The sequence below is a fragment of the Anser anser genome (assembly GCF_964211835.1).
Source record: "Anser anser genome assembly, chromosome: 1".
Taxonomy (NCBI): domain Eukaryota; kingdom Metazoa; phylum Chordata; class Aves; order Anseriformes; family Anatidae; genus Anser; species Anser anser.
In genome coordinates, this window is record NC_139720.1 from 44950013 (window position 1) to 44964605 (window position 14593).

The 14593-nt window shown below is 47.4% G+C and overlaps 1 protein-coding gene across 4 annotated transcripts in view; it reads left to right on the top strand.

Moving 5' to 3' along the window:
- Positions 1-242: 242 nt before the first annotated feature.
- GSG1 (germ cell associated 1) overlaps positions 243-14593 on the top strand; it is a 92420-nt gene continuing 78069 nt past the window's right edge. For all 4 annotated transcript variants that reach the window (XM_083832213.1, XM_083832215.1, XM_083832214.1 and 1 more), the window contains exon 1: positions 243-666. The gene's annotated coding sequence lies outside the window, so the exon portion shown is untranslated. The remainder of the gene's footprint in view (positions 667-14593) is intronic.

Sequence of the window (14593 nt, forward strand, 5' to 3'; positions counted from 1 at the left end):
TCCCCCTGCCAGCGCTCAGCCCAGCTTCCAGCCAGGCAACCACCTTCAAAGAGAATTGATTTTAAAAAAAATAAAAATCAACTCATCAGTTATTTTTTCACTTGCCTAATTTCCCCCCCCCTCCTAATTACTGTGGCCTATAGTCCAGATTTGACAGCGATCTGCCGAGGGAGAGGTTTTCTACACATCCACTTGTCTCTTGGTGACCAAAGTCCTGTTGACAAACTCTCTGCACCGGGTTACCATGCAGCCAGAACATGCTTCTTACAGTCGTAAGAATCACCAGGGAGTGAAACAGCTTTTCTTTAGCTAAATATGCAGCACATTTTAAATGTCTGTCCTTTATTATAGGATCTTCCAAGGATAGTGATGTAAGGTGTGGGGGCTGGGACTGTGCCTTAGCCAGAGATATTGTAGACATTTAACAGAAACATTGAGAGTGGTATGAATGGGCATGAAAGGCACCAGAGGATGTGGCAGAAGGACAGGAGTGGCAGGCGTTGGTGACACCTAGGCTAGAAGATCATCAAGAACACAGCACTCCTTACAGCTTCTCAAAACACCCAGTCTGCGGAGAACAAAGGTCAGCTGAAAGCAAACCACAGACTGAAGCTATTAAGAGGTGGGAAGATAAAAGACAAGGCTGGAGCCATTAAAGACATCCAGGTAAGGAAACTAAAGGCAACGAATAATGTTTCCTAATACTCCTGAGAGGCAGAACAGGATGGGGTGACAAAAGACCACAACCCCTGTGAACCCTTAAAGTAAGCAAAAGGCAAATTCCAAACCAACTCATGGTCACCTACCTAAGAGGAACTCAAAAGATGTGAGATGTGATGACTTGTTAACTTGTGTCACTCATCCTCCTGTCTTTGCAAGCAGTCCTGGCTGGAGCATGTGGGCACGGATGTCTTGGTGCCTGAGAACAAGCGGGCATGAAAGAATGAGCGTGAATGAAATCAGTAGTTTAGAATTCACAGATTCACAGATTCACAGATTTTTCTAGGTTGGAAGAGACCTCAAGATCATCGAGTCCAACCTCCGACCTAACACTAAGTACTCCACTAAACCATATCCCCAAGCTCTACATCTAAACGTCTTTTAAAGACCTCCAGGGATGGTGACTCCACCACCTCCCTGGGCAGCCCGTTCCAATGCTTAATAACCCTTTCGGTAAAGAAGTACTTCCTAACATCCAACCTAAAACTCCCCTGTCGCAACTTTAGCCCATTCCCCCTCGTCCTGTCACCAGGCATGTGGGAGAATAGACCAACCCCCACCTCTCTACAGCCTCCTTTCAGGTAACTGTAGAGAGCGATGAGGTCGCCCCTGAGCCTCCTCTTCTCCAGGCTGAACAAGCCCAGCTCCCTCAGCCGCTCCTCGTAAGACTTGTTCTCCAGACCCCTCACCAGCTTGGTCGCCCTTCTCTGGACTCGCTCGAGCACGTCCATGTCCTTCCTGTAGCGAGGGGCCCAAAACTGAACACAGTACTCGAGGTGCGGCCTCACCAGAGCCGAGTACAGGGGCACAATCACTTCCCTCGACCTGCTGGCCACACTGCTTCTTATACAGGCCAGGATGCCGTTGGCCTTCTTGGCCACCTGGGCACACTGCTGGCTCATATTCAGCCGACTATCCACCAATACTCCCAGGTCCTTCTCGGCCAGGCAGCTTTCCAGCCACTCATCTCCCAGCCTGTAGCTCTGCTTGGGGTTGTTGCAGCCCAGGTGCAGGACCCGGCACTTGGCCTTGTTGAACTTCATGCAGTTGAGAATAAAGTCATCTCCTCCGATAAGGTTTCTTTCTCATTGAACTTTGCTGCATTAGTTGAGATTTGTGCAACAGTAGAGCGCTCCTGTTCCTAGCCAAGGAGCTGAAGTGTGATAAACCTTAAAAGAGGATGTTCTGCATGAGGAATGTGGAATATTCACACACATCCCTCTGAAGGTAGGTGTGCGCTCCAAAGCCTGTGGTTAAATTAATTCTTAAAGCTCCTCAATTTGACATGGCTTTCCTTTCCATACAGAATGTAACTGGAGGAGGGATAATTTTCTCTCCTCCTCTGCTTCTTTCTTTCTCTACCACCTGTTCACACATATGATGTCTTCTGTCACCAGAGACTATCTTGAATGAAACAGCACTGATGCATGGCTGTGGTCTTCAGGCAAAGGTGCATGAGGAATATTAAAAGGCAGGCTGTGAATGAGGGGAGTGAGACTCTGTGAACTATATATATTCCTCCTTCTCTTCTTTCTCTGTAAACTCTGGCTCTAATTCATGTGTGAGCTGCAAGACAGCTGTCAGACTGAGCACTGCTTCCTAAATACATCTAACAAGGAGTTGAGGGTTGGGCTAGTGCTACAAGGAGAAGCAAAGCCTTCACCCCAGCTGGCAGATGGAAAAGAGCCTGGCTCTTGGCTGGACGCAAAGCTTATCTTCCTAGGGAGACTGTAAGTGACTGTGACTTTACTTTCCTCTCTAAGTGCCTGGCTAGACTTCAAGGTGCTCAGATAACTCTGAGTCTGTAGTCCCTACACACATTTTCCTGCATGCCATTTTCTCTCAGAGACTCTGGGGATGCACTCATTGACTGAAGGCAAAATGGCTTCTTTACTATTTCTGCTCAGCCACATCCCTGCTGATTTCAGGCTCAAGACCTGCTGTATGAGGCTATGGCAGAAGGTAGGGAAGGAGAAGTTTTGTGTCTGCACAAAGGAGTCAGGGCTTAGAGAGGTGCCTGGATCCTGCATTCATGGGCCTATGACCCTGCTGACCGTGGCTGCTCTCACTGCCTCCTGGGACAGCAAAGTCCAGATGTTCCCAGTTATCCACCTTAAATATTTTTTTCCCTGATTTTAACCAATTTCTTACTTGTTTCAGGGAGTGCCCTCATTCTAGGAGCACGGGATCTGGTGAGTAACAGTTCTGCTTTCACCTCAACTGCTGTCTTGGTGCATCTGTAAAGCTCCCTCACATCCTCCTCTCCAAAGTGAAGACCCCAGGTGTTTCTCTCTCCTCCCAGGGTGCCTGCTCCTTCCCCCTGGCCATTACAGGTGCTCTTCTCTGTGCCTCCTGGGGAGCAGGGACCAGAACTGCCCACCATTCTCCAAAGCTGAGCTTGCCCAGGTTTTTCATGGGAGCAAAACAATACGAAGGAAGAGGAATGGTACAGTGGCATCCTGTTCCACTCAGGACTCATCAGCTTTGGCCAGTGCTGCCTTTGACCTCTCTTCCCATCCGCTCCTGCTTTTGGACAAAACTATTTTCACCAATCAATTTTTTAGCTGTGATATTTCCCCAACCTGTATGTCCTTGTAAATACGACACGAAGCAGACAAACTTTCACTTCTGTGCATCAGAAGAGAGACCTTGACCTCTGGTGCTGCAAATGTGAATCAGTCAACTCAAAGCTCAGGCTCCCTTCCAAGCAGTGTGGTGAAGGGAGGAAGCCTCAAATAGGTGCATCTTTGAGGCTAGGATTGCCCTGCTCTGAATGCATCACTAGTGGGGTATCTGGGAACAGGGTGGGCTTCACCTCCCACCTGCCCTTCAGTCTGTAAGTTGATGCACCGGCTGCCTGGATGCAGTTTGCAGCCTGGTTGCTCTTCTGCAGCTCTTTCTCTGAACATTTTAGGAGTCTGACCACGGGAGCAGCTTCTGGCCAACTATCCAATGAGACTGATAACTCTTTTACAGCAGGCAGATAATGCCCACCAATTACTGGAGCCAGCAGTTCAGGGGTGCAGCAATGAACTGTCTAATTAGGGAAATGCGACCACCTCTGGGTAGGATGCCTACCTCAGTAGAGTGGGCAGAAGCGTGATGGCCCAGAGATGAGTGAAGATGAGGGCTACTGCTGATAGAAACAGCTTGAGGGAATTTTGAGACAGACTCAAAATACTGAGATAGCAGTCGTCTGGTGGAGAACCTCCACCAAACCAATCTTGCACAGTGTCTATCAGCCAGTATTGCTGATGACTTTGCTGAAAGGTCTGCTGTGAGGGAGAGGAGAGAGAATGAAGGAAGGAGAAAGGACTTTCCTGGCTCTTTTCCTAAGTGTGAGATGCTGACCTTAAAGACAGTTTTGAATTTCTGTGGAGAAGAACAACCAAGAGAGAAAGCAAAGAAAGCACAGGCAGTTTCTGGGGACAGAAGAGCATAGCAGTGACTTACAATATCTAAAGCTGAAATGTCGTTGCACAATGGCCTTGCTCTGTTTAAAAAAGATTAGTAGCACATATAAACTGCGTATATTCTCTAGCTATTGCTAACCTGACCATGGTAGGGCTTCAGAGCACCACTTTCTGCTAATAATATGGCTTCTAGGGCAGTCATTGCAGACTTTTGCCATTTCATTCAACATCTTTCAGGCCCAGGAAAAAGTGGGAAAACAGAAGACAGGGGGTTGTATGTGCTCTACTATTGCATGACTGTGGCTTCTGGAAACCTCCTTGAGTCCTGGTGGCATTGCATGTGCCAACTGGGTGCTCTCACAAACAGGGTCAGTGTGTGAGGGCAGCACTCACTGTGGGAGGGGTCCTCAGCTGAACGAGCACAGCACAGGCGCTTCTGGGGTGGACTAAGGCCCCCTGTCCTCAGTTCCTGAGGGAGGTCTGGGGCAAATGTATGTTATGTGAGAGGCCAGAATGCCCTTAGGATGGCAAAACGGCCTAGAAAACATATTTGCCCATTTGCATCCTGGTTCTTTTGCTTAACTCAGCTCCACGGTAGAAATAAGTAACTTGGGCCTTCTGCATCTTTGTGTCATCAGCTAAAAAACAGGGCTAATATCAAGCCTACTTACCTTCCAGTGAGTTGCAGCTAATTAGAGTTAGCGTTAGTTAATGTTTGCACAGCTCTGGGATGTGAAAACGGCAATATCATGCTAAGTATTACTCCTGGTTCCTAGACACCATGATTCTTCATAACCGGGGCAGTCAATTAAATTAGCTGCAAGAGGAGAGATGCAGGAATAAGGAAGGCGGAGGAGATTTCCGAACATAATACTGTATGCATGATGATCTGCAGCTGCAGAAGACAGGGGAAGCTCTGCTCCTGCTGCTTAGGGAGCCAGAGAGAGCAGCCTCTGTTTGTACAGGAGGGCAGGCGTTCCCTGATGGACTTGCTTGCAGCATCCAAGTTGAGGATGGACTTCCTCAGCACCGGCTGAGGAAAGGAAGAGCCAGTTTCTTACACGCTTCTGGGACTGAGGGCTCTGCTCAAATCTCATGTGGGCCTTGTTCATAATTTTCCAAGGATGCTGATTCTCTGTGATGCTTTTTTGGTTAAAGCCCATAGGAATGAGACTGGCAAGCTGCTGGATGGAGGAACAGCAGCTTTTTCTTCCCAACCAAGCACGGATTGTAGCAGGTTGGTTGAGCTACAGGACCAAGCTGAGCAGCACTTCCACGTGCTTACTGCCTCCTGTCTGTGTGACGGCACCATCCTCAGTGGGAAGCAAGGAAGGCTCTTCACAGGGTGCTTCACAGCATTTCACATGGCAGTGCCCTGAGCAGTGCAGGACACCTCTGGGCATAATGCAGCCCAGGAGGCACACTGGCTCCACCAGCAGACCTGTGCCACCCAGGGCCTTCACATCACCTGCGGCCAAAGAGCAGGCACCCAGGCAGAGCGTAGGAGAAGCAGGGTGAGAATGGAGCAGCCTCTGTTCCCAGCAAGGCACCATTCTGAACAGGAAAGGAAGGCAGTGGGACTTGGTTGAAACCCAAAAAGGGGATTTAGAATTGTGTGATGCCATGTCCCAAAGCTGGATTTTGTCCAAGATCAATAGCCTGTATTTTGGTCATTGATCCAGAACAATTACCCGAGTCAGGACCTTGGCTTGCAGCCTCTTTCAAGAGCCGTCCCCAGCCACATAGAGGTCTGCCCCCCTGTAGGGATGTGATTCACTGGGGAGGCCAAGGGAAGAGTGCCATGTTCTGAATCACCAGCGCTTTCTTACAGCTCCCCAGCGCCAGCGCTAACCTACATATCAGCAGAGGACTTGGCCACAGCTCCTGGCCAGCTTCCATCCTCTGCAGTTGCACTCTGAAATACCCCTCCTCACACATGCACACATGTACCCCACAGCTTCAGAGGGATACAGAAGCTGTCGCTGTTTTCTGTCCAAAACTCCTGCATAGAGGTGGAGCTGGCTCATCCTTCTCAGGAACGAGGTCCATTTCAGTGCCAAAAGACATGAATTATGTGTCTGGAAAGGTTATAAAAGCTCCTTGGGACCCTTTGGAAGGAAGTCACAATCTTGAGATGTAAAGTGATATTAAAATGTCACCTGATCTGACTGCTGGTGAGATCAGGGTCTGTGGCCTGTGGCTAGGGAGGTGTCCTTGTGATGCTGAAAGACAAAGATTGCTGACAGTAAGCATATTCCATTTATGAAGTCATAAAGGTGTCCATACTTGGTAACTGATTTAGGGTATTGTTCCTCCTTCCTCCTCCTCTCCTTGTCCTGTGGTTCTTCTTCAGTCTCTTCCTCCCTACACTAGCTCTTCTTCCGGATAAACTATCTCCTGCCTTCAGCCGATTATTCTCCCCTGTATTATAGTGAATGATTAGTCCCTGTCTAGTTGCCTCCATAATTAAGTGCTGCTTGAAGGAATATTCTTGTAAGTAACCAAGGAGGTTGCTCCCTCTGGGGCTGTTGGAGCGTGGTACAGCTCTCCGCTGGCTTACACACCAGGGGGTGGGTGTGCTGTGTGGATGCCCGTTCACACCCAGCCGCTGATGGAGGCACCTCATGCACAAGCTGCCCTGCCTGCAGCTAGGGCACGGACCTCCCCATGATGGATGTGTGCACATGACGAGCTCTTCACATTCATTTGTGGGCTGCCATCCCAGCCAACATGCGTGTGCAGAGGGGCACGTGCTCAGCTCTCCCCTGACAGGTCCCCAGCCCTATGCAAGCCTGTACGCTCCTGACCAAGCATTAAGGCTCTGCATACCTCCAACTCACCCTTTTCTCTGCTCCCTTTCTCATTTCTCTGACTTAAAAAACACCAGTTTAGTCTTGTCCTGTCTCATATAGCCCCGTGACAACTCCCCACATTAGGAGGAGGCTCTCTAGGGAGGACTAGGATGAGGGGAGGGGTGAGGAGCAGAGAATGGATATTAGATAGCAGTAGTGTAAAGAACACCCCACCCTTCCTATAAATATCCTATCAGTTCTCCTGCTTCCTAGCAGCACTAATGAGGCTCAACAGGAGTGATGGAGGGCGACAAAGGAATCACTGATGAACAATCAGAGATGGTGCTCTGCTGCTAATGGGACTAATGAGCTACTTTGCATAAACTGAGAGGGAGGGAGGAAGAAGAGCAGAAGAGCTCCTGGAGGGAAGGCCAGTGGCAGCAGGAGCACCGCAAGGAGTATCCTGCAGTGAGGCAGCACTTGCTGATGTCCATTTGCCCCCCTGACCACAGGAGAACCACCACTGGGCATCTCTCCCTGAGTGGCACAGGCGCAGCCCACGTGGCATGCCTTGTGTAGTTCTTGTGGGCAGAGAGGTTAATCCAATCATTTGCTGAGGAAGGGGGACACATCTTCCTTAACTCCAGTGGCCAAGATATGGACCTGTGGACTTCCAGAGAACAATTTGCCCTACTTTTGGGGAAAGTATATCCAAGTTAAAGTAGGGCTGTCAGACTCAAAATGCATTTACTATGGCAGGCTGGTCTGATTCTCAACCTGTCTCTCTTCTGAGTTGGCACCACATAACCCAGATGGGGTTATTATCCTGTTTTGAAGGGGATTAGCATCTTCTTCCCTGCTTTTTGCCAGTAGGAACTGGGGGCAAGCTGTAGGTGAGAAACTCAGGTTTCACTGGGGGCTGGCAGCTGTGATGGAGTTGAGGAAGGAGCATGCAGGAGAAGGAGCAAGAGACAGAGGCAGGACCTGCAAAAGGGAAATGCTAATGGCTGTGCCTCAGTCAACCAGGGATAGGCAAGGAGAGAGTCTAACCCCAGCCCACACTGCTAAGGTTTGACAAAGCTTCTGTGTCCTAAAGTCAGGGTGGCCTGGTGTACTCTGGTTATGCTTGGGAAGTACACAGAGTTGGTTTCCCAGCTTGAGAATGTGACGCAGACAGACCACACCTGTGTCACTTTTCCTTGGCACATTACTACTACATCTCCCGTGACTGCTGTGTGAGACTGGAGAGACCATGGTGCCCTGTTCTGCCTCTTACTCCTGGCTGCCTCTTGTTCCAGCACTGCTGGCTGGAAGCAGGAATACCATCTCTGTCACCCTATCTCAGTCCTTGACCCCTTTGCTGAGGCCATGGGCAAGCAAACAAGCTATGATCTCTATTACAATCTGGACAAGTGTCTGCTAATGGCTGGCCTGTGCTCCATTAATGCATTTCCGCTTCTCAGAGGCTCCCCAAACAGCTAGAAGATGGTGACAACTGTGCTGCAAGAGCAGCAGGTTAGAAAGGCTGCAGCACTGCTCTCGTTTGAATTCAGAAGCAGATGTTATAAATTATCTTGCAAATGGAGCTGTAGGAATGATTTTCTGCCTCGCCTCCATAATTTGTTGGCACTTTATCTAGGTGCACAGCTGCGGGTGGGGTGTCCTTGCAGGAGGGAGAAGGCACTGAGCTCTCTGCCCTCTTATTAGCTTGTACTGGGAGAGATGATTATGGGCTGGGTGCAGCTCCACTAGCAGAGTGGAGCTGACGAAACCTTTTTTTCCCCTAGGGCAGAGTGTGCACAAGGCTGTACACTGACTCCCAATTCTGATATGACTTTTATGTCAGTTTAGTGGGCATCTCTAGCAGGAGAGGAAACTAGAGATCTACTTCTGTATTCAGAGCAGCTTGTGGGCTAGGTAAAACCACCAGAAATTCAGATGCCAGATGTTCCTCTGTCACTGCCCTGACCTCTAAGGGCTACTGAAAGTGCTCCTGCAGGATTAGCTTTTGGGAGCTTTTCATTGTTGCAAAAGAGCCCTAGAGAAAGTCCATGCAGGTTGACTTTGACTCTGAATGGAGAGTACTGCAAGAAAAAGAAAAATATGTGGTTGGCTCAAAATCTGTTCTCCATCTCTTCAAATGGCCACCATTCTGTTCTGATGCCTGATCAGAGAAAGAAATCTCTCTCTTTGGTGATGTGATGGGCAATGTGATGATTTACTTAATGACTGCAATAATACAAAGCTAATTGAGGCCAGAGCCTTGTGCACACACACATGTAGATGTGTAGGTTTTGTGTGTCCTAAGAGCTCACAAGAGAAACTTGTGATAGGGATCAGGGGCAGAACATGGATGGACAAGATGCCACATGGGTTTTGCTGTAACCATTTGTCATTGACATGCTGCTGGTGGTGGTAGGGGTGAGTGACTGGCACTTGTCTAAGTGGAATGAAAGAGGGACTGGAGCCCAGCCTGTAGCACTAAGGAGGGAAAGCCTTGCATTGGAAAACTGCAAGGAGCAATGGAGGGATGTTATCTATGGCCATTGGTCTCTGCCTGCTCTGCTTTCTGTAACTTCTTTGCCAGCTTCAGGCTGTGATTGGCATTCACTGTCAGCTCCTTCCCCAGAGAAAAGAACGGATCCTGCTGTGTGCGTCCTCACACCTATGTACATTTTTCCCATCAGGATCCAGAGGTGCTAAGACTGTCCATTTGGAGCACAGTTTTGTAACCTGTTTGCCTGCTGATGATCCTGGCACTGGCACCTGAGAGCATATGTACTTGTTTTCTCTAGCTATTAGCACACTTCAGTCTCCACTTGCCTCCTCCCCACGGTTCCTTTCCCAAAGGTTAGACAGGCAGAGGCAAAAAGAGGAGGATGGGCACCAGACAGACACCCCCAAGAGAAGTTTTTCGCAGCATGTCCTTTCAGGGTCTGGCTCTTAAATACAGAAGAGAGAGGCTGTTGCTGTCTCCCTGAGTAACTATACTTCAGCTGATCAATGCTGAGATATCTTCCTTCCAGCTGGTAAATGCTCTCCTGCTTCCTCTGTGTAATATACTATTATGGCTGAAGGATGCTGTTTTTTGTTTGTTTGTTTATTGGCTTGGTTTTGTTTAGTTGGTACTGTTTCTTGTTTGAGAAGAAAATGTCTTTTCTGAAACGATGGTGGGCAGAGGACTGTGGATAAGGTTCTCATGGCCATGGAGATATTATGCTGCCTTATTTACTCCATTTATATAATTATGGTGGGTCTCAGCAGCTGATCTATGTCTGCTGAATTCTGCAACTGAACTCCTGAAGATACTATTCTGGAAATATTCATGTAGTTTAAAAATTTGGTACAGTTCAGGAGCTTTAGATTCAACTACTTCTATTGCAAACTTCCAGTGTAACTTTAGACAATGTGTTTCAACCTCTTACCTCATCTCTGACTGTCATCTGCAAAATACAGAAATTCAAATCTTTGTCTTACACATGGATTTTAAGTTCTTTGGAGCAAATGTTGTCTTTTACAACATGCACAGCAGTATCTCTTTGGACTTCTGACTATAAGCGTGCTGTAGATGGATATTTTCAGTCAGTATTAAAACTAATAATTTTTATTAAGCTATGATCTTATGATGCTGTTTGCAAGAGCATGAAAGCTGTGCTTGGAGTCCTGTTCCAGTTTTTTTTATATCATTATTCTTGGTACCCCAAAGTTCCTATTTCATATGCATTTTTTTTTCTTGAACTTTTTTCATGCTGTGCTACCGGTGCAAGGTAGCTGCCACAGACCACCTCAGACTTGACATACATATATGTGGGAAATTGGAGGTGACAGATGAGAACAAAGTCCTCTTATCTTGGAAGAGAACGGCAACTTTGTAATCCAAAATTGGAAGTCAAGAAGGATTTTAACTCTTAAGTTTGTCTTGACGCCTTGGGCTGCATTCATTCACAGATCAAGAACAGTGAAAGGGCAAAAAAAACTGCTACGTGCACAAACCTTCATAGGCCTGTGGCCTGTGGCACACCTACACATAAGCAGGAGTTCATTCTCTTTCATCTATGGAGACATCAATTTCTGGGGGCTGTGTAAGATCTGAGCACTTAAATGCATCAAGTAGAATATTTACAAATGTACCCAGTTGAGGCAGAGGGTCTCTGTAATTATCTTTCATTTCACTGGCATCTCTAACAGGAAAAGACCTCTTTCTCTGGTAGATTGCTCAAGCAGAAGCACCATAGACCCCGTTACCATGGAAACAAAACCTTTTCCGTCTCATATTCCAATAATATATTGAAGGTTTTCTGGGCCTTTTCCCCTTTTTCCTCTGCTTGGCCTTTCAGCATTTATTGTGCATCATATGCTGAAAGAGCAATGTTCTTATTCTTCAAAACCCAAACAAAAACCAACCCACAAAATTGTTCTTCCATCTCAAATGACTCTTTCTCTGCCATCCTTCCATCTTATTCCTTGTCTGTCATTTGATGGCTTAGACTTTTTATGGCAATCTAACTCAGAAGCAGCAATTTGCTTTGTATGACACAAAGGTCCTCTGCCCCTGCCCAAATACTCTCCACAAGGGTGAAGGAGAGCCCTGCTGCTGTGAAGCTGTATTGCAGATTCAGTTTTTGCCTGTTACGTAATGCAGTTGAATGTCTTCTGGGGTATTGGGGGTGAGGAGACAGGAGCTGTAAGGATTTCTACTCATGGGAAGCAAGTGATGGAATGTGCTCTCATGGTAATGATTTCCATCTCTGCAGTTTCAATGCCTTACATCCTCTACTGTGTAGCCTACAATCTGAGCGTGCTTGCTTCGTTGCATAGAGCTGGGTGTACCTGCTTATTAGAGTCTTGGTTGTTCGGTTGAGAAACACAATAGATGAAATTAAGTAGCGATATCTAGGAGCAGTTAAGCACTGAGCTTTTAAGATGGTCCTCACTGCTCTGTGCAGCTGCCTATTTCCTTGCATTGTCTATTCCTCTAACAAATCCTGCAGTTCCCTTTAAACAATGCATATCCCACTGCAGCAAGAGCTCCTTCTGTGTAGTCCAGAGGCTATTCACAGCACACAAAACCTTTGTAAAAAGTCTAGAAAGGGTCTTATATTAGTGGTTGTCATGGTACTTCACCTGAGCACTCACGGGCTGCACTTCAGATAAACATTGTTATGAGCACATCCACTCATCACTGCTTCCCTCCACTCTTCATGTGACCCTCCACAAGCACAACTTCGGACACCTTTGCTCTTACCCGCTAAGCTCACTATGATGAATTCAGTGTGTTTGGGTTTTTTTGCTTCTGAGTATGTGTGAATAACTGTCAGCCCTAGAGGGCAAATAGTGTTTTCTAGATTAAAAAAAGAAAAAGACAATTTATTTGAATACAGCAGGAGCCTGATTGGATATATATATATATTTTTTTTTTCCTGGACAGCACTGAAGGCATCCTCTGACCCATCAAAAGAATAAGCAAGGACATCAAAAAGCACTAGAGAAGGCAAAGGGTTCCTCTGTTTACCTGCCAAGAATAAAAACATGAGCTGTATTTTACTTTCATAGATGAGATATTGAGATGGGATGACAGGAGAGCAGATAAACAACCACCAGTCCTAATGGGTGTTGGGCCTACTGCAAAAAGAGAGAAACATAAAAGAAGAGATTACTATGATTCATCATGCTCCTCCTCAGTAGTACTGGAACACATGTCCTAGACCAGTCATCCGCCATCATCACTTATTCTTCATCATCTACAGCAGTTTCCCCTTGGCCTACTCCAGGAGAGGGGTCAGAAGAAGCATTACCCGGCCCTGATATGTGTACTGCGAGGATTAAGATTGCAGTTGTACAGCATATGCGTGTGACTGTGTCCCAGGCAGATTAGTATCTGCTGTGTTCTTATCTGTGCTCTCAAACTGAGTCAGGCTGAGCTAAATCATTATTTGGTTAAGAGACCCGTAATTTGGGCAAGAAAATGGATTTGAAGGAAATAAGGCACTGGTGAAATTCCCACAGTCTGTGGAAAAGGCAGTTCACAAGTCAAAGGTGTGCATTTGGATGTGGGAGGAGCCCACTTTCTGGGGAGCAGAACCACAGTGCTGAACACCTGCAGTCATGAAGGACTTTGCTCCTCAGGTCCAAATGGCACAAGGAGGCAAAAGTGCTAAACCCCGCTTTGAGTTCACAGCCTAACAACAAAATTGTCTAACACCAAGGAAAGTGCCTGAGACTAAATGATTATGTAATTGCACTGTAAACTCATAATTACTTATTGTGTTTCCTTCCAGAGATGCAGGGCTGAACAGCGTCTCTTATTTTGTAGCAGTTACTGATAACAAATGGTTTAGTTAAAGCTTAGTAAAGATACTTTTGGTCAAAGCCTCTATTTTCCAGCGTGGACTGGAACTTATTTTTGGCTACAACCCAAAGAGGTGACATTTTAAAGTATGAATAAAACTAGCATAACAACTTGGAATCGTGCGAGGACAACTAAGATCTACATTTCCTGTAATTCCTTCTGTTGTCTGCTATGTTTTTTTTTTTTTTTTCCTTCTCATGATCTGGATCATCTCAGTATGGTTAAATAGCCAAATAAAAAGGCAAGATCCATCCTTCTGCTACAGTTTCGTTTAATGCCTTGAAGAAGAGCTTCTGGGAACCACTGCTGGGGGTCGAGGTGTGGGGCCTCACCAGCAGAGATGAGGCTAATGCTGTGATGAGCCAAGCTGAGATGGACTGCACAAAGCTGGGGGTGTGTGGGTGTGTGTGGGTGTCCCACGGGGAAAGTAATCATCACGCTGGTGCCAGTCACAGTGCAACTAGGGCTTAAATTCCCTTCATCAGGGTTATCAGAGAGTGATCAGTGCTGGCAGGGAAAAGGGGAGCAGTTTAAGCAGATGGGATATCTCTAATCTTCCTAGTAGTTGTGTTTGTGCATTGGTGCCATGAGGGTGAATAATCTGGACATCTAAATCCCTTGTCTACATTTGGAGTGTATCCAAACGGATGTCAAGGTAAACAACCACAAATCCCAGCTTGGACGGTCTCCCTTTGAGGCCTCCAGTGATGTTGCCAGGCTGGGTGGCTGTGGACTGTGGTCCCTGCCAAATGTACACAAGGCTTACTTTCTCCTTCGGGGAGAGCGGCCCTCCCGGCACAGCTTTAAGGAGATCGCTCATGCTCTGGCACCCAAGGTGGGTGAGGTCCCACCTCCCTGTGCCAGTCTGTAGCCTTGTCTTGCAGTGGAAAAGGGCTCTGGCACTGATAACGAGCAGGAATTTGGGACAGCTGGCAGTGAGTGGGTGACAATCGCTCCCAGGAGATTTTGTGTGCACACCGCTTTCCCCAGGCAAGGGTCTGTGCTCTTTAGACAGCAGCAATGTTGGGTTGCATGTGGCTGGCTAGGGTATAAAACACAGAGGTGCGTGCCTCTGCATGAGATGGGTAGCAGGCCAGCCTGGTTTCTGGGGAAGGGGGAGGCTGCCTCTGAGTGCAGTCTAGTTAAGGTTGGATCACACAGCAGCCTCTGCCCACCAAACTGGAGTCTTGGAGTCTTGGCTAGAGGTGCATGGGGACATGTCCCAGCCACCCACCCACCAACTTGGCACTAGTGGCCTCCTTCATCTCTGAGCCCATATTTGTCATGCTGCTGTGCCTGGGCTTAAGTGATTCCTGCTT